This window comes from Glandiceps talaboti, chromosome 9, assembly GCF_964340395.1.
Source record: "Glandiceps talaboti chromosome 9, keGlaTala1.1, whole genome shotgun sequence".
NCBI classification, from domain to species: domain Eukaryota; kingdom Metazoa; phylum Hemichordata; class Enteropneusta; family Spengelidae; genus Glandiceps; species Glandiceps talaboti.
This window is the reverse complement of record NC_135557.1, coordinates 6,891,606-6,917,165: the sequence shown is the minus strand read 5'-3', so window position 1 is coordinate 6,917,165 and position 25,560 is coordinate 6,891,606.

Below are 25,560 nucleotides of genomic sequence, written 5' to 3'. Positions count from 1 at the left end.
TAAAATGAGCGACTGGTCGACGGTGATTTTGCGGGACCCTGTAATGGCGACAGTGGACACCACAGACGTAGAATTTGTAGTTTGACTACAGCGGTTGCTAAATAAAGTTGGTATGTTGTTTACGTCAAAGTTGTTTGATTTCTAACACGTTCGAAACGGACAAAATGAACATCAAATTTCACCCGTAATACATTCTAACAAAGAGATCGTATTCAAGCAAGGACTGGATTCGGATTGCGTTGACGAATACGAATTTGGATTTGAAATACACGTTGACAAGTGAACTGTAAATTTGGAATCGTGTCGGTTGCCATAAACTAAGAAGTCTAAAAGTAATATTAGTGATATTTGGACTATGGCAACGAGCAGAAAGGCAACCAGTGATTCTGGAATGCCTAAGGAAACACACGAAGAAATTCATCGCAGTCAGAGAAGTATTCCTGTAAGTAGCAGATGGGATAGAGAAGAAATAGTATTCCTTAACCGTAGGAGGGCAGGACTTGCATCCCGTGTTACTGTTAATTACAGCAAGCTGTGTAAAGCAGATGATGAAAATAAATCAGTGGAAGAAATTGAAGAAATAATGGGAGTACTAGAGGTTGCATTTCACAGGTTTAAAGAAGTACATATTCAGTATGTAGATCTCATCGCACCAGTGGATCCAGATAAACTTGATCGCTGTACAAACCATTATCAAGAAATGGAAAATGTAGTAATGCAGGCAAGAGATCGTTGTGAAGCTGCTTATTTTAGAATAACTGGTGATGCTGATGTAGAAATCACCCCTCATGATAGTATTTCCCAGGTAGGCTCATGCAAGCATTCCAAGGTCAGTAAAGCCAGTAGTAATGCATCCAGTACACTTGCGAAATTAGCAGCCAAGAAGACTGCTTTGGCTGCTAAGGCCCAAATGGTGGAGGAGAAATATGCCACAGAAATGAAAATTAAAGAGAGAATGGGACACTTGATGTTAGAGCTACATCAAAGGAAAACTGCAGCCATTAAAAGGGCACAAGAGGCAGAATGGGAACTAGAAAAGAGAAAACAAGAGGCTGAGGAAAGTGCAATGGAAGCTGAAATAGAAAAGAAGCGCATGGAACTGATGGCAATGGCAGATATGCAGAAACTTGATATGGAAATTGAGTTAGAGGCTACTAGGGTAGAAGAAGAAACTTTAGCAAAGCTGATTGAAGGTGAGGCTATACCATCTGCCATAAAGGTAAAACCACTTTCTGATTATTCAGCTGCAGTGCCTCACAGTGTATCTGTTAGTGCTATGAAGACACCAATGAGAGAACCGCCACATATTTCAACTTTGAACCCAGCTGCACCAGAATGGAAGTATATGCCACAAGGCTATCAACAACAGAAACCCATAGTGGACACTACTTCCCGTTCAGAACAAGTCACCAAGTTGAAAGAGGGCACCAAGTATACTAGTACATATTTGCAGCCACCAAAAACTCTGGCTGAGGATGTCACCAGCCAACAGGCAGACACGTCAGTTGTATCACATGAAACCCAAGATAGTCAAGAGGTTGGTCTGTCAGTTAATGAAAGACATATATTTGCGCAACGTCAACTCTTTGATGCCATTAGATTGCCTAAAACCAAGATTGCAGAGTTTGATGGTAATCCTTTGCGGTTTGCAGCTTTCATGAACTCATTTGACAGTTTTGTTGACAAGTCTACAGTTACTGATGCAGACAAGCTTACTTGCCTAATGGAGTACTGTGTTGGGAAGGCCGCTAAAGTTATTGAGCAATGTGCACTGATGGAGCCATCTGATGGTTATAAGAAAGCCTGAGAACTACTTAAGAGACGTTTTGGTGATCCCTATATGATAAGTCAAGCATGGGTTACTAAAATAGTCAGTGGACCACCCATAAAGCCAAATGATGGTGAAGCCCTGCGGGAATTTGCAGATGATGTTAGGGGATGTTTAGAAACACTCAGAGCTGTGGACAGGTTGAATGATGTTGATTCTCAGGAGAGAATGGTTAAAGTTATGTCACGACTGCCAATCTATTTACAGTCCAGATGGCGAAAGCAAGCATATAAAACCAAGAAAGACAGAGCTAGGTATCCTGATTTTCAAGAGTGTGTTGAATTTCTTGAAATGGTAGCAGAAGAAGCTTGTGATCCTGTATTTGGGAAGATTGAAATACAGGCCAGAGGAAAGGTGGATAAAGGTCGTAAATCTGTTGCACGGGGTAAAGGTGCCAGCTTTAATGTTCAAGCTAGTAATAGCAATACATCTAAGACTGATCAAGTGACTTCTAACAAAACAGAAATACCCAGGTCACAGACCAGGATCAACTGCCACATTTGTAGCAAAGGACACTCACTCACAGTTTGTGACCAGTTCAAGAAGATGACTCCTCAGAAACGAGTAGAAGCTGTGAAGAAAAAGGGATTATGTTATGGCTGCTTGGACTATAGCAACCATGGTTATCGCAAATGTAGGCGAGCCAACATGTGTCCAGTAAAGGATTGTGGTAAGAAGCATTCAGCCTTACTGCATGATGGTTTAGTTCCTGTACGCACTGATGACACAAAGCTGACTGGAGAGCCATGCGATGGTGAAGTAAAGAAGGTATATGTAGAAGCTCAAAGTTGTGCTTGTGGACCAGCACAGAGTGACAAACCTACATTAAAAGTAGCCCTGCCTACTGCATCAGTTTATGTAAGAGGAAAGGGTCAGAGTAAGTTCATCAGAACTCAAGCACTCTTAGATTCTGGTAGTAACAGAACATTTTGTTCTACAGCTTTGGCTGATCAGTTACAGCTGAGAGGTCATGATACTACTTTATCCTTAGAAACTCTTGGAGAAGATAAAACTGTTGCTGCTGTAGAGTTGCAGTTAGAAATAACGTCAACTACAGGTAGGCGTAAAACACGCAAGATAGTTGACTTACCAAGAGTGTTTGCAATGAAGTCATTTCCTACATTGACAAGAAATGTAGCAATGGGTGATATCACCAAATGGAGTCACTTGCAAGACCTGAAGTTACCGCAAGATGATTTAGACAGTATATCCATTCTCATTGGTCAAGATGTTCCGACTGCACTCATTCCATTAGAAGTTAGGTGTGGTCGACTTGATGAACCCTATGCTGTGAGAACAATCCTAGGTTGGACAGTGAATGGGCCTGTTGCAAAGTCAGCTGATGAACCTTTTATCAGCAACTTTATTCATGCAGGTCTGAAGAACAGAGATGACCGTTTAGAAGAACAGGTTGAGCAGTTCTGGAAGTTGGATAGTGGGCCAATTCTGGCTAAGTATAAAACTCACCCTTCTCAAGATGATAATAGAGTAGTAAAGAAATGGAATGAGTCTATTTCCATGAAGGATGGTCATTATCATTTGGACATTCCATTTAAGGAGTCCACACCAAAATTGCCTAATAATCAAAGACTGGCAGAAAGAAGACTGCAGAGTTTGAGAAGAAGACTAGCCAAGGACCCAGAACTACACCAGAAATACAAGGAAGGTATTCAAGACCTGGTAGACAAAGGGTATGCTGAGAAGGTGCCGCTGGATCAGGTAGATAACCCAGAAGGAAGTGAATGGTATTTGCCGCATCATAATGTGGTTCATCCTGCAAAGCCAGACAAGTTTCGAATTGTGTTTGATTGTGCTGCAGAGTATGGAGGGACTTCCCTCAACAAAGAAGTTCTTCAGGGACCAGACCTTACTAATAACCTGATTGGTGTCCTACTACGCTTTAGGGAGAGGTCAGTTGCCATCATGGGAGATATAGAAGGCATGTTCCATCAGGTGAAGGTGTCCAACAAACATAGAGATGCCTTAAGATTTTTATGGTGGAAAGATGGAGAGATAGGAAGTGATCCAGAGGTCTTCAGAATGACAGTACACCTATTTGGAGGTGTTTGGAGTCCTAGCTGTGCCAGCTTTGCTCTTCGTAAGACAGCAGCAGACTACATACAAGACTTCCCACCTGAAGTGATTGACACAGTCAATAGAGATTTCTATGTAGACGATTGTCTTAGGTCTTTGGATTCAGATGACCAGGCCATAGAAATGATAGTCAGTCTACATGAGTTACTATTCAAGGGAGGTTTTCGTCTAACTAAATGGTCCTCCAATAGCAAGAAGGTTATCCGATCTGTACCACTTGAAGAACGAGCCAAAGAAGTGAAGTCTCTTGACTTAGACTCTGACGCCTTACCTGTAGAAAGAGCGCTGGGTATTCATTGGGATACTGAAGCAGATATGTTTGGTATCAAAATACGACAGAAGACTCCAGTCTACACTTGTCGTGGACTGTTACGAATCACCAGCTCTGTTTATGACCCCTTAGGACTTGTCAGTCCTTATGTTCTCCAAGCAAAGAAGATTTTCCAGGATGAGTGTAAACTTGGAAAGGGTTGGGATGATAATATAGATCCAGTAAACTGCCATAAGTGGGAAACATGGCTGAAAGGATTGCCTGAACTGGAGAGGTTTAAAGTACCCAGATGTCTAATACCGGATGAGTTTGGTAAGGTAATGTGTGCACAATTGCATCACTTTGGAGATGCCTCAGAAGATGCCTATGGTGCTGCTTCCTATTTAAGAGTAGAAAATACTGAAGGGAGAGTTCATTGTGCACTGGTGATGGCCAAGTCAAGGCTGGCTCCTATTCACCAAATAACGGTTCCTAGACTCGAACTGTGTGCAGCAGTAACAACCATAAGGATGGACAGTCTTCTGAGAAATGAACTCCGTATGCCATTAGAGGAATCCGTCTTCTGGACTGACAGTACAACTATCCTTCACTACATCTGGAGTAAGACAAAGCGGTTCCAGACCTTTGTGGCAAACAGGCTTGCCACAATTCATGGAGGTTCCAGTCCATCACAGTGGCGATATGTAAATTCCAAAAATAATCCTGCTGATGATGCCTCGAGAGGTTTGAATGCCAAAACTATGCTTGAGAGAAGAAGATGGTGTGAAGGGCCAGAGTTTTTATGGAAGAGTGAGGGTAATTGGCCATCTATGCCTGTATATTGTCCTAGCATGTTAGACGATAGCAGTGAGGTTAAGAAGGAAACCAAATCCTGTGCAGCTGTTGTGAAGGTGGAAACTGCAGTTGACCGACTATTGCATTATTATTCTGATTGGTTCCGACTTCGCAAGGCAGTAGCGTGGTACAGAAGATTTGGCGAATGGTTGAAATGTGGAAAACCAAAATTGGGGTCGTTCCTCACTGTAAAAGAGCTTCAAACTGCTGAGAGGGCTATCATCAGATACAGTCAGGAAATGCACTATGCATCAGAAATACAAAGCTTGAAAACAGGAAAGATAGTTTCAAAGAAAAGCTGTATATTTGGCTTGGAGCCATTCTATGACTGCGATGGCCTGCTGAAGATCGGTGGAAGACTTGATAAAGCACCCATTGCAGAAGCAGCTAAACACCGTATTATTGTTCCTAGAGACCATCATGTAACAGAGCTTGTGGTCAGACACATCCATGAATGGGAATCCTGTCATAGAGGCAGAGAATTTGTGATGTCTGTTCTTCGCCAGAGGTATTGGATTCCTCATGCACGCCCCTTGGTGAAGAGAATATTACGAGAATGTGTCATTTGCAAGCGTCTAAGTGGAAGAATGCAAGATCAAAGAATGGCAGTATTACCAGTTGATAGAGTCACTCCACAGTATGCACCCTTTACTTATACTGGAGTTGACTGTTTTGGGCCATTCCTTGTTAAGAGAGGAAGATCACAGGAAAAAAGATATGGTTGTCTGTTTACATGTTTGACCATGAGAGCCATTCACCTTGAAAAACTACATTCCATGGATGGAGATTCGTTTATCAATGCCTTGATACGGTTCATTGCTAGGAGAGGTAAACCAAAGAAGATCCGCTCAGATAATGGAAGCAACTTTGTTGGAGGTAACAGAGAGTTGAGAGAATCCATTCAGAGGTGGAATGACAGCCAGAAAACCAGACAGGAATTACTCATCCGTCAGATAGAATGGGAATTTAATCCTCCTACAGCCTCACATATGGGAGGAGCTTGGGAGCGACAGATCCGTACTGTTCGGTCTGTGCTAATGTCCATACTGAGAAATCAAGTTCTAGATGATGAACGACTGGATACAATATTTGCAGAAGTTGAAAATGTTGTAAATAGTCGTCCACTTACACCTGTTTCAGATGACAGTAAGGATTCACATGCATTGACACCCAATGATCTATTGCGTCCTGGTGAAGGTAATCTGTCATCACCAGGGATTTTTGGAAGCAAAGATGCCTATGGAAGACGTTGGAGACATGTCCAGTTCGTTGTAAATGAGTTCTGGAGGCGTTGGGTAAAGGAATATCTTCCAACTCTGATAAATCGTTCAAAATGGCTTACCAAGAAGCGAAATATCCGGGTTGGAGATATAGTAATCCTCCTTGATGAGTCTCAACATCGGATGTATTGGCCATTGGCTCGAATACAGAAAGTTTTCCAGGCCAAAGATGGAGCTGTTCGATCAGTGGAGGTGAAGACTGCTTACGCAGAACGTGTGTGTAGACCTGTAACAAAGATCTGCTTACTAGAAGCTTCGAAGGAAGAAAACTAAGGAACAATGGACACTTATACTGTATCAGACAAAATGTGTTTGTCGCAAAATTACTGTTTGACGTTTGTTTATCGGACATGTGCAATTTGCAAGTAAAAGAGTAACTAACACTACGCATATTCAACTCTAGTTAAACCTTTATTTGGATAAAAAAGGTTCAAATCTTGCATGTATAAAATCTGTAATCTTGTTTAATTGTTTAAAAGGTTGTTACATCTATTACTTTATTGTTTATGAGTATTGTAATACTCGTGGAAATGCTTACCCGTAAGGACGCATTTGAGGGGCGGCGTGTTACGGCCAAAAATGAAAAATGAGCCGTGTATTTTTGTGTTTTGGTGTTAAATGCAAACTGACTATATTTACTCAACATTGATGTTTCCATGCATGCGAGTTCACTATTACACGTATATCAGCATTGCCGTCTAAGACATTACATCATCAATGTTTATATCTCGTACTTGCCAGCAATTCAAACAAGCATTGTAAGTGTGGTTCACTGTTCACTGGGTCCATGTAGTCTAAAATTGAAAGTTTATAGATGTTCACAGTTTCGTATATCTATAGTAGAAAACATAATAAGTATTTTGCAAAGGCGTGATATTCTGCTTGGAGCGAACATCTTTGTTAGAATCGCAACTTTGACAACTTCGTTTTGTGACGAATCGTAGTACTTGAAATGTGCGAACACTTGAGATATATATGAACAACAACAATAAAATGAGCGACTGGTCGACGGAGATTTTGCGGGACCCTGTAATGGCGACAGTGGACACCACAGACGTAGAATTTGTAGTTTGACCACAGCGGTTGCTAAATAAAGTTGGTATGTTGTTTACGTCAAAGTTGTTTGATTTCTAACACGTTCGAAACGGACAAAATGAACATCAAATTTCACCCGTAATAGTCATGACTCTGTCCTTCTATGTCATGAAACCGCCCTTCTATGTCATGACACCACCCTTCTATGTCATGACTCTGTCCTTCTATGTCATGACTCTGTCCTTCTAATGGAATTGATGACCAAACACCTAGGCTGATGTCATCAATCCAAACATTAACGTTTGTATGTAGTACCTCTAACTTACAGGTTGATAAGGTACAAACAACATGAACAATAGACGGAATGACTTGTGACAATAACCCCCCCCCCCCCGATCGCCATTCCATTTACACTTAAATTTGTCCCAAAATTTGAGAGTAAATGTTCTACCAGTCAATGGTATTTGTTCCGAATTGTACCCAAATGTTGAGTCAACATAACATAACATAGTTTATTTCACTAATGTATAAAAATATATCAATTTAAAATACATCAGAATTCTTTTGGCTCACGTGTTAAAAAGTTTATTTTTAAAACACTGATAAAAACATAAGAGCACACACAAAGGATAGACACTAAAACGATAAAATAAAAAGAAAGACTACAGTTATGAACATTTGGCTAATGGGTCATTTCCATTCAACTGACGGACTGCTGAAGGATAAAAACTTTTCCTGTGGCGTTCTGATCTTGTGATCAATGATCGGAAACGCTTCCCTGATGGTAAATGTGAAAAGTGATCATTGGCTGGGTGAGAACTTTCAGATAGAATAGATTGTGTTTGCCCTGTAAAATTTCTCCAGCAGATTCTTACTAAGACCGAAGCCAGCTAAGCGCCGTAAAAAGAACAATCGCTGTTGGGCCTTTTGTACACAATGCCCGACATGCACCTGCCAGGTCAAATTGCCAGTGATGCGCATACCGAGGAATTTACTTGTTACTTAAGTACCAAAATAAAACACAATCTACTATCATTTGTATAGTAACAGGGAAAATCTTCAGACATAACTAACAAAATAAGTTCCAAGACATTATTAGTTTCAAATGTATAGACTGTTTCATTAATTGTTATTACTGATGTACTATGAATATGCTAAGACTTGTAAGATACTCATAAATATATCTAGCAATATCTGTTTAATACTGTCTTCTTTTTCAGACGGACAGAAATGAAGATGACCTTTCTATAAAGACAAGGGCAGAACTGGAAGCTGCAGCAGAAACTAGTAAGGATCTACGTTTATAATTTCGTCTGGAAACATGAAAACCGCCTGTCAATGTAGTTATTGGGCTATCAGTAAAGACACTGATGTATGTTAGTGTGTTTGGGAAGAGGGTGTCTCTGTCTGTTTGCTTATGATTTCAATTTGCTTTTTTTTTAAAATTCCATCCCATTCAGAGACCATATTTCTTCAGTTGGATCCAGTATTGGACATAAAAAATGTTGCCATAAAACACCTACATCAAACACTTAATGCAAAGAAGTGTAGAAGAGAGAAAAGAGGGCAGTGTGACGTCATGCAAGCAGTGGTGAAGATGACAGATAGAACTCAACAAATCCTGCATACCAGACAAGAAATGTTATCATTGTTAGGAATTAGTAAATACTTGGTGACAGATCCAGAAAAGATTGAATTACATGGTACAGGTTTGTAATTTAGTATATACAGTATATATTTCTAGTTGTGCATTATATATATATATATATATATATATATATATATATATATATATATATATATATATATATATATATATATAATAGTATCAATCTGCTAAGACAGTGCTCTATACCGCAGTGGCAGAGCGTAATAGTTTTGGTAGTACTGGAACTCTTTCTTGGTTGTAACTCGGAGTTTCACGCATAGTGCGATCATCAGACAACTATATATAATGCACAACTAGAAATATATTTAATAAAGTCATATCTTGCCTGACTAAGCCTCATCAAAATGTTTGACTTAACTAATCAGTTAATTAAAAGATACATGAAGTCAGGCCAGGACATTAGGACAGGAAATATAAAAATATCAAACATATTAAACTTTGAATCAACAATATACTTTGTTGATGCTATGGAGTATTGAAGTATCATTGAAATAGTGCTACATATTGGAATTTTAAGTTATTCATTAAGTTTCATCCAAAACTTAAAAACAAAATATGGGAATTATAATTTCAAGGATTTTTACCAAGAAATAGTGTTTTGGTCACTCCATTTTTATTTTTAGAGAAATAATTTAATTCGACTTCATGCCTGTCATTCTAAGGTTGTAGTTTCTTATGTGTATCTCTATATGTAACTCTCACCGATGTTCTCTCTTTGGTTATTGCAGCCCTGGAGAAAGCAATCAAGAAACAAGGAACCAAAGTTGCCACGATGACATCTCAAAGCAAATCACAGAGATTACTGACTAACAGTTTACTTCCACTAGATTATACACCTCACAGAAGTTATGATATGAAGTACTTACTTGGAGTATCTCAAAACTTGTATAAAGTATTGAAGTACCAAGTAGATGAACTTTCACAGGTAGAGTCGACATCACAACACAGTGGCATTCTTGACAAGTTGCTAGAAATGAAATACGAGGGGAAATTTGATGTTGGACCACTCATCCCAGAGGGCCAGGGGGTGCCATCCCTAGAATCGAAATTGAAGTACCAAGTAGATAAACCATCACAGATGCAGTCGCCATCACAACACACTTATGTTCCTGACAAGTTGCAAGCAATGAAATACGAAGGTCAATTGCATGATGTATCACTTGTCCCACAAGTCCATGGGGTGCCATCCCTAGAAAAGCTGTCTCATAAGAGTAGGCATTCACTGACATTATCCAAAGGCGAAGAAACAGTGCCAAGGAAACGTGTGAAACATGAACTGGTAAAACAGGAACACCTGGGAGTCTCCATGGATGTGTCACCTTCTGATGGAAAAGAGGTTAAAGATGAATCCTATGAACCAAGTGGAGAAAGAAGGCAAAACCTCTCTCCATGGGTTAAAACAGAAGATTTCCTCAAAATAAACATAAAACAAGGTACAGTTATAAAACACAAGTGACTGACCAATTCCCCTACCTACATATCAACTATCTTAACCTTACTTAGCTACCCATCCATCTATCTATCTATCTATCTATCTATCTATCTATCTATCTATCTATCTATCTATCTATCTATCTATCTATCTATCTATCTATCTATCTATCTATCTATCTATCTATCTATCTATCTATCTATCTATCCATCCATCCATTCTACCTACCTACCATCTTCCCACCCACCCAGCCCTCCTCCCTTCCATAGTTCTAAATTAGTGTTCCAAAGTTCTAATATTTAGTGTTGATGTAAGTTTCCCTTTATTCATTACATAGAAATACAAGATATACCTCCAGAGGGATGGTCATTGACCACACTAGTAAAACCTGAACAACAAGATGTAAAGAGAGTTGAGGAAAGTTTTGTTGAAATGAAACCAATAAAACAAGAACCTGTAGAGGTAATGTCAGAATCAAGCTGTGCTATAACTAAAGAAGAAGACACTTCAGTCTTTGACAGCAAAGTAAAACAAGGTGAGAAAAAGAATAATACATCATTTAAGTATAGTTTACACAATTTCCATGTTTGTGGAAATACATGTAATTTGTAATCACAAGCAATTACATTTCATTTACTGTTATTATTGTTACCACAATTAGATATTATAAATGCCACTAAGAGGGCAATTTTTATTATCTATGTACTTAGTTGAAATGGTGGGGTGCTGATTTTAGGATGTTGAACCAAAAGTCAATTTGATTGGATATATTGCACCATACTATGTATTACTGGTACATATTAATATATTTACACATAGGTGATGCATTACTGTATAGGGTGTATGATATTAGAAGTAAGTTATTATATTTTACAGAAAGGTTTTTAAAAAAATATTCCAGTTGCATCGTTGCTTCTTTCACAGTTACCATGGTAACAACACAAGGTTACCAAGGACAACCATCAATTCCATCAATGGGACAAATACACAGCTTTGGACAAACTGGTGTAACTTCAACTCAAAGCCAATCTGTACAAGGCTTAGCAGCTACAGGAACTGATCAACAAATACTTCCATTGACAACAAACACTGGAACAAGCCCGTCAACCTATGTACCAGCACAACCTCCTTTTCTGTCAACTGAAAAAAGTACATGGAGTACACCAGATCTACGTAAGTTTATGTTAACTAAACAATGTCTATGGAGTACATCAGATCTAGGTAAGTGTTTTGTAAACTAAACAAAGTCCATGGAGTATACCAGATCTAGGTAAGTGTTTTGTTAACTAAACAAAGTCCATGGAGTATACCAGATCTAGGTAAGTGTTTTGTTAACTAGGTGATGCATTACTGTACAGGGTGTATGATATTAGAAGTAAGTTATTATATTTTACAGAAAGGTTTTTAAAAAAATATTCCAGTTGCATCGTTGCTTCTTTCACAGTTACCATGGTGACAACACAAGGTTACCAAGGACAACCATCAATTCCATCAATGGGACAAATACACAGCTTTGGACAAACTGGTGTAACTTCAACTCAAAGCCAATCTGTACAAGGCTTAGCAGCTACAGGAACTGATCAACAAATACTTCCATTGACAACAAACACTGGAACAAGCCCGTCAACCTATGTACCAGCACAACCTCCTTTTCTGTCAACTGAAAAAAGTACATGGAGTACACCAGATCTACGTAAGTTTATGTTAACTAAACAATGTCTATGGAGTACATCAGATCTAGGTAAGTGTTTTGTAAACTAAACAAAGTCCATGGAGTATACCAGATCTAGGTAAGTGTTTTGTTAACTAAACAAAGTCCATGGAGTATACCAGATCTAGGTAAGTGTTTTGTTAACTAAACAAACTCAATGGAGTACACCAGATCATAAACCTCCTTGTCTGTCAGCAGATCTAAATAAGCATTTGAATATACATCTTACCATTCCGTCAATCACTGTACATCAATAACCATCATTACATTCATCTGTGATGAATCCTCCAATTACTGTACAGGGTTTATGATATTAGAAGTAAGTTATTATATCTGACAAAAAGGTTTTTAAAAAAATATTCCAGTTGCAGCTATTACAACTTTAAATCGTTGCTTCTTTCATAGATACCATGGTGACAACACAAGGTTACCAAGGACAACCATCAATTCCATCAATGGGACAAATACACAGCTTTGGACAAACTGGTGTAACTTCAACTCAAAGCCAACCTATACAAGGCTTAGCAGCTACAGGAACTGATCAACAAATACTTCCATTGACAACAAACACTGGAGCAAGTCCTTCAACCTATGTACCAGCACAACCACCATTTCTGTCAACTGAACAAAGTCCATGGAGGCCCTTAGATCTACGTAAGTTTATGTTAACTAAACAATGTCCATGGAGTATACCAGATCTAGGTAAGTGTTTTGTTAACTAAACAAAGTTAATGGAGTATACCAGATCTAGGTAAGTGTTTTGTTAACTAAACAAAGTCAATGGAGTATACCAGATCTAGGTAAGTGTTTTGTTAACTAAACAAAGTCCATAGAGTATATCAGATCTAGGTAAGTGTTTTGTTAACTAAACAAAGTGCATGGAGTATACCAGATCTAGGTAAGTGTTTTGTTAACTTAACAAAGTCCATGTAGTATAATACCAGATTTAGGTAAGTGTTTTGTTAACTAAACAAAGTCCACGGAGTATACCAGATCTAGGTAAGTGTTTTGTTATCTAAAGAAAGTCCATGGAGTATACCAGATCTAGGTAGGTGTTTTGTTAACTTAACAAAGTGCATAGAGTATACCAGATCTAGGTAAGTGTTTTGTTAACTAAACAAAGTGCATAGAGTATACCAGATCTAGGTAAGTGTTTTGTTAACTAAACAAAGTGCATGGAGTATACCAGATCTAGGTAAGTGTTTTGTTAACTTAACAAAGTCCATGTAGTATAATACCAGATTTAGGTAAGTGTTTTGTTAACTAAACAAAGTGCATAGAGTATATCAGATCTAGGTAAGTGTTTTGTAACCTAAACAAAATCTATGGAGTATACCAGATCTAGGTAAGTGTTTTGTTAACTTAACAAAGTCCATGGAGTATAATACCAGATTTAGGTAAGTGTTTTGTTAACTAAACAAAGTGCATAGAGTATATCAGATATAGGTAAGTGTTTTGTAACCTAAACAAAGTCTATGGAGTATACCAGATCTAGGTAAGTGTTTTGTTAACTACACAACGTCCACGGAGTATACCAGATCTAGGTAAGTGTTTTGTTAACTAAACAAAGTCCATGGAGTATACCAGATCTAGGTAAGTGTTTTGTTAACTTAACAAAGTCCATGTAGTATAATACCAGATTTAGGTAAGTGTTTTGTTAACTAAACAAAGTCCATGGAGTATATACCAGATCTAGGTAAGTGTTTTGTTAACTACACAACGTCCACGGAGTATACCAGATCTAGGTAAGTGTTTTGTTAACTAAAAAAAGTCCATGGAGTATACCAGATCTCGGTAAGTGTTTTGTTAACTACACAACGTCCACGGAGTATACCAGATCTAGGTAAGTGTTTTGTTAACTAAACAAAGTCCACGGAGTATACCAGATCTAGGTAAGTGTTTTGTTAACTAAACAAAGTCCATGGAGTATACCAGATCTAGGTAAGTGTTTTGTTATCTAAACAAAGTCCATGGAGTATACCAGATCTAGGTAAGTGTTTTGTTAACTAAACAAAGTCAATGGAGTACACCAGATCTGGGTAAGTGTTTTGTTAACTAAACAAAGTCCATGGAGTATACCAGATCTAGGTAAGTGTTTTGTTAAGTAAACAAAGTCAATGGAGTACACCAGATCTAGGTAAGTGTTTTGTTAAGTAAACAAAGTCTATGTAGTATACCAGATCTAGGTAAATGTTTTGTTAACTAAACAAAGTCCATGGAGTATACCAGATCTAGGTAAGTGTTTTGTTAACTAAACAAAGTCTATGAAGTAAACCAGATCTAGGTAAGTGTTTTGTTAAGTAAACAAAGTCTATGTAGTATACCAGATCTAGGTAAATGTTTTGTTAACTAAACAAAGTCCATGGAGTATACCAGATCTAGGTAAGTGTTTTGTTAACTAAACAAAGTCCATGGAGTATACCAGATCTAGGTAAGTGTTTTGTTAACTAAACAAAGTCCATGCAGTATACCAGATCTAGGTAAGTGTTTTGTTAACTAAACAAAGTCCATGCAGTATACCAGATCTAGGTAAGTGTTTTGTTAACTAAACAAAGTCCATGGAGTATACCAGATTTAGGTAAGTGTTTTGTTAAGTAAACAAAGTCTATGAAGTACACCAGATCTAGGTAAGTGTTTTGTTATCTAAACAAAGTCTATGAAGTAAACCAGATCTAGGTAAGTGTTTTGTTATCTAAACAAAGTCCATGGAGTATACCAGATCTAGGTAAGTGTTTTGTTAACTAAACAAAGTGCATAGAGTATATCAGATCTAGGTAAATGTTTTGTTAAGTAAACAAAGTCTATGAAGTACACCAGATCTAGGTAAGTGTTTTGTTATCTAAACAAAGTCCATGGAGTATACCAGATCTAGGTAAGTGTTTTGTTAACTTAACAAAGTCCATGTAGTATAATACCAGATTTAGGTAAGTGTTTTGCTAACTAAACAAAGTGCATAGAGTATATCAGATCTAGGTAAGTGTTTTGTTAACTAAACAAAGTCTACGGAGTATACCAGATCTAGGTATAAGTATTTTGTTAAAATTAAACAAACTGAATGCAGTACACCAGATCACAAACCTCCTTGTCTGTGCAAAGGAAGAAGAAATCATTTTCCGTCTTGGAACGCTGGAACCCCTTGGAATTAATAGATTATTCTCGTCATTCCCAGTCTAATAAGGTTTTTTTTGTTTTTGTTTTTTTGTACATTTTAGGCGTGTTCTATTGGGTTCTATTTTGTACGTGCAAACGAAAGAACTTTTCCCACGTATAACCGGTATCACGCGCGGTTGTCGTTCTGTTCCATTACATTCAGATATGTTCAGGTGTTAACCTAACATTTCTGTATGTCGCCAATATTTCCTTTGAAAAAGAATATTTATTCGAAACGTCGGATTTTACATCTATTTATACGGACTGATTTATAGTTCCATATGCATTTCTATGTATGTATGTATGTATGTATGTATGTATGTATGTATGTATGTATGTATGTATGCATGTGTGTGTGTGTGTATGTGTGTATGTATGTATGTATGTATGTATGTATGTATGTATGTATGTATGCAGGGGTTTCATAAGCCGGACGCCGGAGAAAGTACCCGACTACTCTTGTCATTTCTCCGCCTACATTTTTCGAGATGATGACAGAAATGACGTGAAATTTAATCAAAGACAGCTTTGTAATGGTCATAATGATTTTCAGGCTACAAAACTTCTATGAACTCTTCGTAAGAAATACATCGTGTGACAAAAGATTGTGACCTTTGACTTAGTTTGATACCGCTGTCCAAGAACATGCAATGACAATGGCTTGGTAAAATAAACAAAATACATGTAGCTTATATGTGATCAAACGCCATAACGTCTACTCAAACGCAACACTCTATTGATTTCATGACAGTTTCATTGTCTTTTCCATGTCACACAGTTGCGATCAAAATGATACAAAACTTAGGAAAATATACGGAATAAAATCATTCTCCCACCACTAATCGCGAATGTAATAGTATTTTACAACTAGTCATTCAATACTATGATACCTCAATTTAGTGGAAGGATGAAAATGTACATCGTTTATCGAAGCCCTTAGCTAAGGAGACAAATCCTAGACATAATCAGAATGACTTCCTATGTTTATAGATAGTAACAGATAAGATTTGAGGGACGTGCCTTGGCGCATACCATTTCTCTCTAGGGTTGGGTCATAGCATGTTATTTTTTAATTTAAGGGAAACTGAAATGGATGGTGACCGTGTGTATTTTTTATCGTATGACGTTTTATCGTTTACAAAGTAAATAATAATAAGTAGCATAAATGCTCAGATTTGAGAGCATTTGTGTTATAAGTTTGACAACCAACCCACACACCCGAAATGGAATGAGCCACTAATCATTATGTGTAACTCTACACTTCACACCGTTATTGATTCAGTGAAATAAACTACATCATGGAAAGTACATAATTTTGCTGTGTGACTAGCGATTTAGTTAGTGTTTTGAAGTTTTTTTTGTCAATCTCTCAGTCGTCCTGTATATATGTTTGAGGCCAGTAACAGTTTGGTGTGTATGTTTGTGGTTGGGGGGGGGGGGTGTTTCTACATGTATACATGTGTGTGTGACTGAATGAATGAATGTAAAATATGTGTATATTTATTATGTACGTGTTTATGCCAAAACTTGTGTCAGTTTGAGGTTTCCAAGTGGACATTGCAAACTAAGAGGTTGGTACACACAATAATCATTTATATGATATTAACTTACTATGATACTTGTATGATATTATATGTAGTATTTTAGGACAGGTCAAATGTTTGCATAATATGAAAGCCTTCGAGACCATAAACCATGATATTTTGACTGCAAAATTAGTGGTTTCAAAACTATTTGTGTTCTAGGAGTCAGTATGTTGCCATCAACGGAGTATATTCACACAAAAAAGATAACTTGTGGCGTTCCCCAGGGGTCAATTCTAGGGCCAACATTGTTTTTAATATATATCAATGATATTCCAATGTCGTCGGAAATATTTGATTTCAGACTCTACGCCGACGATTCCAATGTATTTCGTCTATTCAGAGACAGATAAAATTATATTGACAATAACACTGTAAATAGCGATCTAAAGAATGTGAGTAACTGGTGTGATGCCAACAATCTGACAGTCAATTCAACGAAAACTAAGTTCACAGTCATAAAGAGTAAAAGAAAATATGTAGAATGTTGTGGTTTAATTCAATGGAAGGATACAATAATTGATAGACTAGATCGTTCTTCTTTTGTTGGAGTGATTTTTGATGACAGTCTTTCTTGGAAGCCACACATTTGCATTTCACAGGTAAAAGCAAAGATAAGTAAATTAACAGGTGTCTTTTTGAGATTGCGTCACTCAGTGCCACAGTCTACCCTAAGCTTGTCTTATTATATAATTCAATTGTTCTTCCCCACATTACTTATGGTTAAATTTGGAGGTGTGGGGCAACACCTACCGCACACACCTGAACGAAATATTTCTGACCCAAAAGAAATTGATACGCATAATGACTTTCAGTAATCGGACAGCACATACAGCACCACTTTTTAGGAAACTTGGCATTTTAAACATTTTCAAACAACATAATCTACTGCTAGCAACTTTTGTACATGATGCTTTGCATTCTCGTCTACCGGATACTTTTCAAGATTTTTTGATGTATGTATGTATGTATGTATGTATGTATGCATGCATGCATGTATGTATGTATGTATGTATGTATGTATGTATGTATGTATGTATGTATGTATGCATGTGTGTATTTGTGTATGTGTATATGTGTACGTATGTACGTATGTACGTACGTACGTACGTACGTATGTATGTATGTATGGATGGATGGATGGATGGATGGATGCATGGATGCATGGATGCATATATGTATGTATGTACATTTTGTATGTATGTATGTATGTATGTATGTATGTATGTATGTATGTATGTATGTATGTATGTATGGATGGATGTATGGATAGATGTATGTATGTATGTATGGATAGATGTATGTATGTATGTATGTATGTATGTATGTATGTATGTATGTATGTATGTATGTATGTATAATCCGGCGCTTTTTACGGCCATCACTTAAATTCTTTATATTTTGTCGAATATTAATGTTTGAACCTTTAATACCTTAAAATGGTCCCTAATTTAAAGTAAAAACTTTCATTATACCTTTTTTGTAACTTTCTTATTTTTTCATTCAACAAAGCAATCAGTTCATCTGAAACGTTTGATTGACAGTTGTCATTGGTGTATATTGCTGGATAGTATGTTTGCTCGAGTGTTCTATGTTCATAAAAAAATCATCTTACACTTCCAAATTGATTAAATCATCCTCACAGACAGAAACCCAAACTTACAGTGATCATATCGTGATGTGATGTCCCGAGAAAGCAACTGTCTCATGAGGCTTTCCTCAAAAGCCTCAAAAGCTCTTTTCGAGAAAATATATTTCCACATACTTCACACTTCAAAGCAATTATAAATAATCATCTGAACTAGACACTTACGCATGAAAAAAGTAAACAATATATGTGAAAAAAACTACGTACCCACCTATTCTACAATTGAGTGTAATCGGAGCCACACAATTTTTTAAAGGCCTTACCCCAAATAAATGGATAACGAAAACAAAACGTAGCCATGATCATAATAGCATATGTACATACTTATGTGTAGCTCTTATTTTTTCTACAACACAAATATGAATATACGTCCAATATCAAATATTATTGCGTTATCAAAATTATGTCATTGCATTAAAATGATACTTCCTTAATTCATCACGTACACATAAACACTCGAAATCCAAAACATTTGGAAAACATCTCTAACAATTATCTTTTAACAGGCGTATGTCAATAACCCGACGTCTTGACGACAGGTCTGAATTTTACTGAATTTTACGACCAGAGTGTCGTGTGTTTTGTCACAGACTCAAAGCACTATAACATACATACATTACATAGTAGTTTGATGGTAACATGGTAACATCTTTATTGATCGATGACAGAAGTGCTGAATAAAGTCTAACCTAGTTTTGCATAACCTCTAAATACTTTTATACTAAATAATTTTTTGCCAAGGAACGATCCTAAAGTGTAAATTACAACATACATATTATACCTAAATATATGCCAAGGAACAATCCTAAAGTATAAATTACAACATACATATTACACCTAAATATATACCAAGAACAATCCTAAAGTGTACATTACAACATACATATTATACCTAAATATATACCATGGAACAATCCTAAAGTGTAAATTACAACATACATATTACACCTAAATATATGCCAAGAAACAATCCTAAAGTATAAATTACAACATACAAATTATACCTAAATATATACCAAGGAACAATCCTAGAGTGTAAATTACAACATACATATTATATCTAAATATATGCCAAGAAACAATCCTAAAGTGTAAATTACAACATACATATTATACCTAAATATATACCAAGGAGAATCCTAGAGTGTAAATTACAACATACATATTATATCTAAATATATGCCAAGAAACAATCCTAAAGTATAAATTACAACATACATATTATACCTAAATATTTGCCAAGGAACGATCCTAAAGTATAAATTACAACATACATATTATACCTAAATATATGCCAAGGGACAATCCTAAAGTGTAAATTACAACATCCATATTATACCTAAATATATACCAAGGAACAATCCTAAAGTGTAAATTACAACATACATATTATACCTAAATATATACCAAGAACAATCCTAGAGTGTAAATTACAACATACATATTATACCTAAATATATGCCAAGAAACAATCCTAAAGTATAAATTACAACATACATATTATACCTAAATATATACCATGGAACATTCCTAAAGTGTAAATTACAACATACATATTATACCTAAATATATGCCATGGAACAATCCTAAAGTGTAAATTACAACATACATATTATACCTAAATATATACCATGGGACAATCCTAAAGTGTAAATTTCAACATACATATTATATCTAAATATATATTAATACTACAAATACAAGGGGTAGACTTATAATGTTCAATCTGCAAATTACACAATTGTACCTATTTTATCTGCTTTTACCTTTACTTTTCAATTTCTAAAAAACTATTATTGAACTTGATTATCATACCGAAATATTTGTTTTAATAAGAAAATGATTTCAGCAGTTTGATTTCACGTCTGATTCGTTACTGTGATTAAGACTTACTCAAATACGATTAGCTTAATACTTATAGAAGTAGTATTATGATACAACCATTGATTCGTTTTACACCCAATCAGGTAACGCTTCCACTGGTTTTAAATTAGATTATAATGAAACATGGTTAAAATGAAGTAAATATTTTGTAAATATGATACGGTTGATAAAATACTACTTTGCAGAGCAAAGTAAAATTTACCAATCATATAACTATTGAAGATGGTTTCCCAAAAGTAGTAAGTGTCAAGATCACTAACGATGACGACCATTGCAAACCAAATAAAGTTATATCTACACACACTATACCAATCCTATTTCAATATTTCTATTTGCTTGGCGTCGTTGATTTGCTTTATGGGGCTTATTCTTTCCAGCATTCCAGACAATGTGTCTGTCTGTCTGTCTGTCTGTCTGTCTGTCTGTCTGTCTGTCTGTCTGTCTGTCTGTCTGTCTGTCTGTCTGTCTGTCTGTCTGTCTGTCTGTCTGTCTGTCTGTCTATCTATCTATCTATCTATCTATCTATCTATCTATCTATCTATCTATCTATCTACAAGTCAGTCACAGTGATGTCATTATCATTCTCTTCTGTCTGGGTTGCCATGGCTTTGTGCTGTTGATGGACCTGCAAAGAAAAAATTAGGTGATAATAAATTAATACGAAAGAAAGAGACACATGATAAAGAAAAAATAAATGTGAAAATTAGTTTTTAGAGTAATACTGATAATAGAATATATGTAAAGAATACAAACACATAGACACACAACTAAATATACATGCATGCGTGCTTGCATACATAGTTCGAATGTACATACATACATACATACATACATACATACATACATACATACATACATAAATACATACATACATAAATAAATAAATAAATAAATAAATAAATACATACATACATACATATATACATACTTACATACATGCATGCATGCATTCATGCATACATACATACATACATACATACATACATACATACATACATACTACATACTACATACATACATGCATACATACATACATACATACATACATACATACATACATACATACATACATACATACATACATACATACATACATACAATTGTGTCACGGTATGCATTATATCAAATACAATCCATTGGTAAGTTTCCTTCCAAATTTTGAAATGAAATTAAGTTCACATCTTGTAACTGCTTCACCTAAAGGGTTATTTATTACCATTAATTCGTTTGCACCCTTATTAGTTAATACACGTTATCTAACTATGGTGCATATTAAACACGGTCGAATTTTGGAAACAATAATTATATAACGTCTTCTTGGATAATTATTTAAAAAGAGTAAAAAATCCAAACGTCATGCAGAAGACACAAACTCTACAACAGTGGAATGGTAGGTGAGGACTTTTCCATTTACAATGATGTTATTAAGTTATTTCATGTGGCCGGGCATATTTCTGATAAAGGTTTTGAATATAGCAAAATATGTTTAACTATAAAATATATCATATTTTCATGCATATTATGATATCGACATACATGAATGTAGCTTTAATAAATAAAATAATAAAAGTTATTTGCAGGTTAGTGTTCACTCACTATTTTTTTTTACTCAACCACTAGGAAACATAAATGAATGCACGGTCAACACGTTACCATGGCAGGATATCATTTTGGGGGCTAAACAAATATTAGATCATACTGTAACTAGATGAAGACACGTGGGCGTCTATGTTTTCATGTCTGCATTTAGGCGTTTTTTGCATGTTAGTTCATTTCCTTTAGAAAAAAGCATCACAAGAAATTGGGTTCATTCAATCTTGTTACCTTACGTAAAACGTATGCATTATTTTTTGGGTTTCTTCGCGGTTCTATCAAACACGACGAACGAACATTAACTAACAACGGATTGTAAAACAAATAGGAGATGTATAATCACCCCAACTTTAGATGGTGTATTTCTTCCATCGTGTTTACGTTTTCGTTTATTTTCTAGGTAATCCATCTCAATAAACTGATCTTGCTCCCAGACAATTTTCTCTATCTCATCTTCTCCGAGAAACCTGATTTTGAATGCAGTCAAAACCTAAAAAGGCAATATTGAACAATTGTGAACACCGGATAGATAAGGTGATATAATACATGTTTTTTTAAACCATAACAAATATAAGAATAGTGTGACTATGAATGGATCAGTCTTGGGAAAAAATAGAGACAATGCCCACATGAATCTGTAGCAATCGTGACAACTTTTACACTATTGCAAGTCCATCTGTTGTCGGTAGGTTACAATGTGTTTAATATCTTACATTTTATTATTTATGTAAATCTCTCCATCGAATAATGAGAAATTTATTATCTGCTCATATGATGTCATAGACTTTTCAAACAATCATACATTGGTAATCAAGAATTCGTAAACACAAATTTAGAATATATACATTTTAATCATTTGTGGTGGTACTACAGCTTGTAAAGACAAACCAAAAAGTAACACCTACCTCTCGATTGGTTCCCACATAGCTTAAAAATATGAGAGAACCCTGTGAAAGAATATTCACATTGTTTTTAATTGCATTAATTACGAATGTAATGAAAAGTAGTTTGATCCAATGGGATGATGATAATACAAACACGTGACTACATACAACATCTAGATACTTTCTGAACCATAACATTGCAAATGAACCCCCATAAATAAATAAAATAAATGAATGAATGAATGAATAAATAAATAAATAAATAAATAAATAAATAAATAAATAAATAAATAAATAAATAAATAAATAAATAAATAAATAAATAAATAAATAAATAAATGTATTCCAACCATGAACTGTTATGGTTGTTTATTGTGTAATCCGATTTCTGTTGTTCATATTTAAATTGAAAACAAGAACACCAAACCTTATATTTTAGGAAGAGGAACGAATTATACCTGACAATGTGCACTGTGTATTAACTGTCAGAGACCTAAAACGGTGATGACATCAAGTATGTAAATAAAACCTTAACTTTTGGATTACATATCCCAGTGTAAAAACTGCATTTCCAAACTACATGACGAATATAAATTAAATGTTTCGCATACTAACCTCAATGAAAATGAAGCCAGCGAATATGTAGCTGGTGTTTATCGACCCATTACCAGTGTTGACAATAATGAATAGTGTACGATTTGAGATGAAGACAATGAATAATATTATTGTTGAACGTAGTTTGGACCTGAGGGTAAAAACAGAGTTATAATCAGTTGACATGAACATATACGGTACAGATAAGGTTACCTTTGATGTTTCAACCATGTATGATAACACTTTTCAGTGTAGTTCAAATACAAAGGCTACAATGATACACGTGCTGTGCAAACAATACGGATGTAAAACAATTTATCTTGTTTATGGAAAGTAAACAAATTATCATGTTTATTATCAGTTGGAAAGTAAGCAATTTAAGGCATCAAATCCATGTTTATGGTTCACAAAAAGAGTCGGTTTGAAGTGAACTTTGAAAGAATAACAGTGTTCATTACTCTTTATTGTACTTGGGTAAATTATCCTGCTGTGTATGTTGTATCTGTTGTACTTCGAAATATTATTGTGTATTATCTAACATACAGCTATACACCCAGAAGTGAATTTCAAAAGTTATAAGGTTTGGTTCTTAGAGAGTTAAATGTAAAAAAGAATTGAACAGAAATGATCATGTGACATGTACGTTTTGAGTGTTGGCACCTAATTTCTCCACCATCCCACAACTAACGAAATGTAACCTCCACTTACGGAAGGTAACATGTTATTTGTTATCTTGTGAATGTTATTTAAAAAGGTACAATGCAACTTATGTTGTCTCACCACAATTTCTCCTCAAATGGTCCCCAACCATCGACATCATGATAAAAGCTTAAACAAGCGATTATTAACATCAGGACAGAAGTCTACATTGAAAAGAGAGAGAGGCACATAAATATTTATCGTTTATAAAGTAAAATGATATTAGCCTATGACTGGTTTTGAATTGATTGGTGTTATTATCTAGAAATTTAACACTCAGTAGTATTCCTAAAGACTTCCTCATTTTTCTTTTTGCATTTGTTTGTGTTATTTTTGAAATGTATTGAGGGGAACACCACTCTAAGAAATAAAACTAAGGCACTTTCATTATTTTGGGGTACACTTATATTCTGCTTTGATTTGAGTTGTACACCTTTAGATGATAATTGAAAATGTTTGACCTCTTTTTGCTTATTTCCTTTAAATAATTAGCCATGGATATGTATAGGTCATCTAATAAATATGCTAAGACCATCGATGCAACGATGTACAACTTAAAGAACAGTAGCAGAAAAAAATGTATTGGTGCTTGTTAGCAACTGTGAGAAATTTAAGTGATGTAAAATCATAAAAGTACTCCCTGCAACCCACTTGTAATGAAGTAACATTATTTCACTGAGTAGTGAATGTGACAAACCTGGTTTATTTGGACACGTCCAAACACAGATAGGAAAAATCTGAGACAATGACGGTGATATATACCATGCATTGTTTTATATTGTTAGTCATAATTTGAAGGAGCTAATTTTGTTGAACCAAAAATGCAAATTATCACATATGTACAAGTCACGTGACCGGAAGTACATAAAACCAGATGTTACTAATTCCATTGAAAATCATTATTTATGCAAATTCATCATCACTATTCATTGGTTGTGTACAAAAACATTTATTGAACTGTAAAATACTGTTGATGGTGAATCTACAAGCTGATCACATTGATTACTGATAAAGGAAACAAATTAACAAGTTACAAATTTTACACTTCACTAATTTATCAATTATCGACATAAAAATAATAAATAGTTTGCCTTACCAGTATCATTACCCCAATGAAGGTACCGGTTACTGACAGAATGGTCACCGAATTGGTTATGATACATCTTACGAGGATTTGTACAGAAATAAAAACAAAAACAAAAATGAAAAAGTGTTTATGATCTACCGAGAATTCCGTTCTACCAAAGAATCGATTATATAGGTAAAGTAATTCACTACCATAAGTATAATGAAACATCTTGAGCTTCAAATTTGATTTCATTTTACACCAAGAAATCACCAGAAAGAAATATTTCATGGAATTACTTTTAT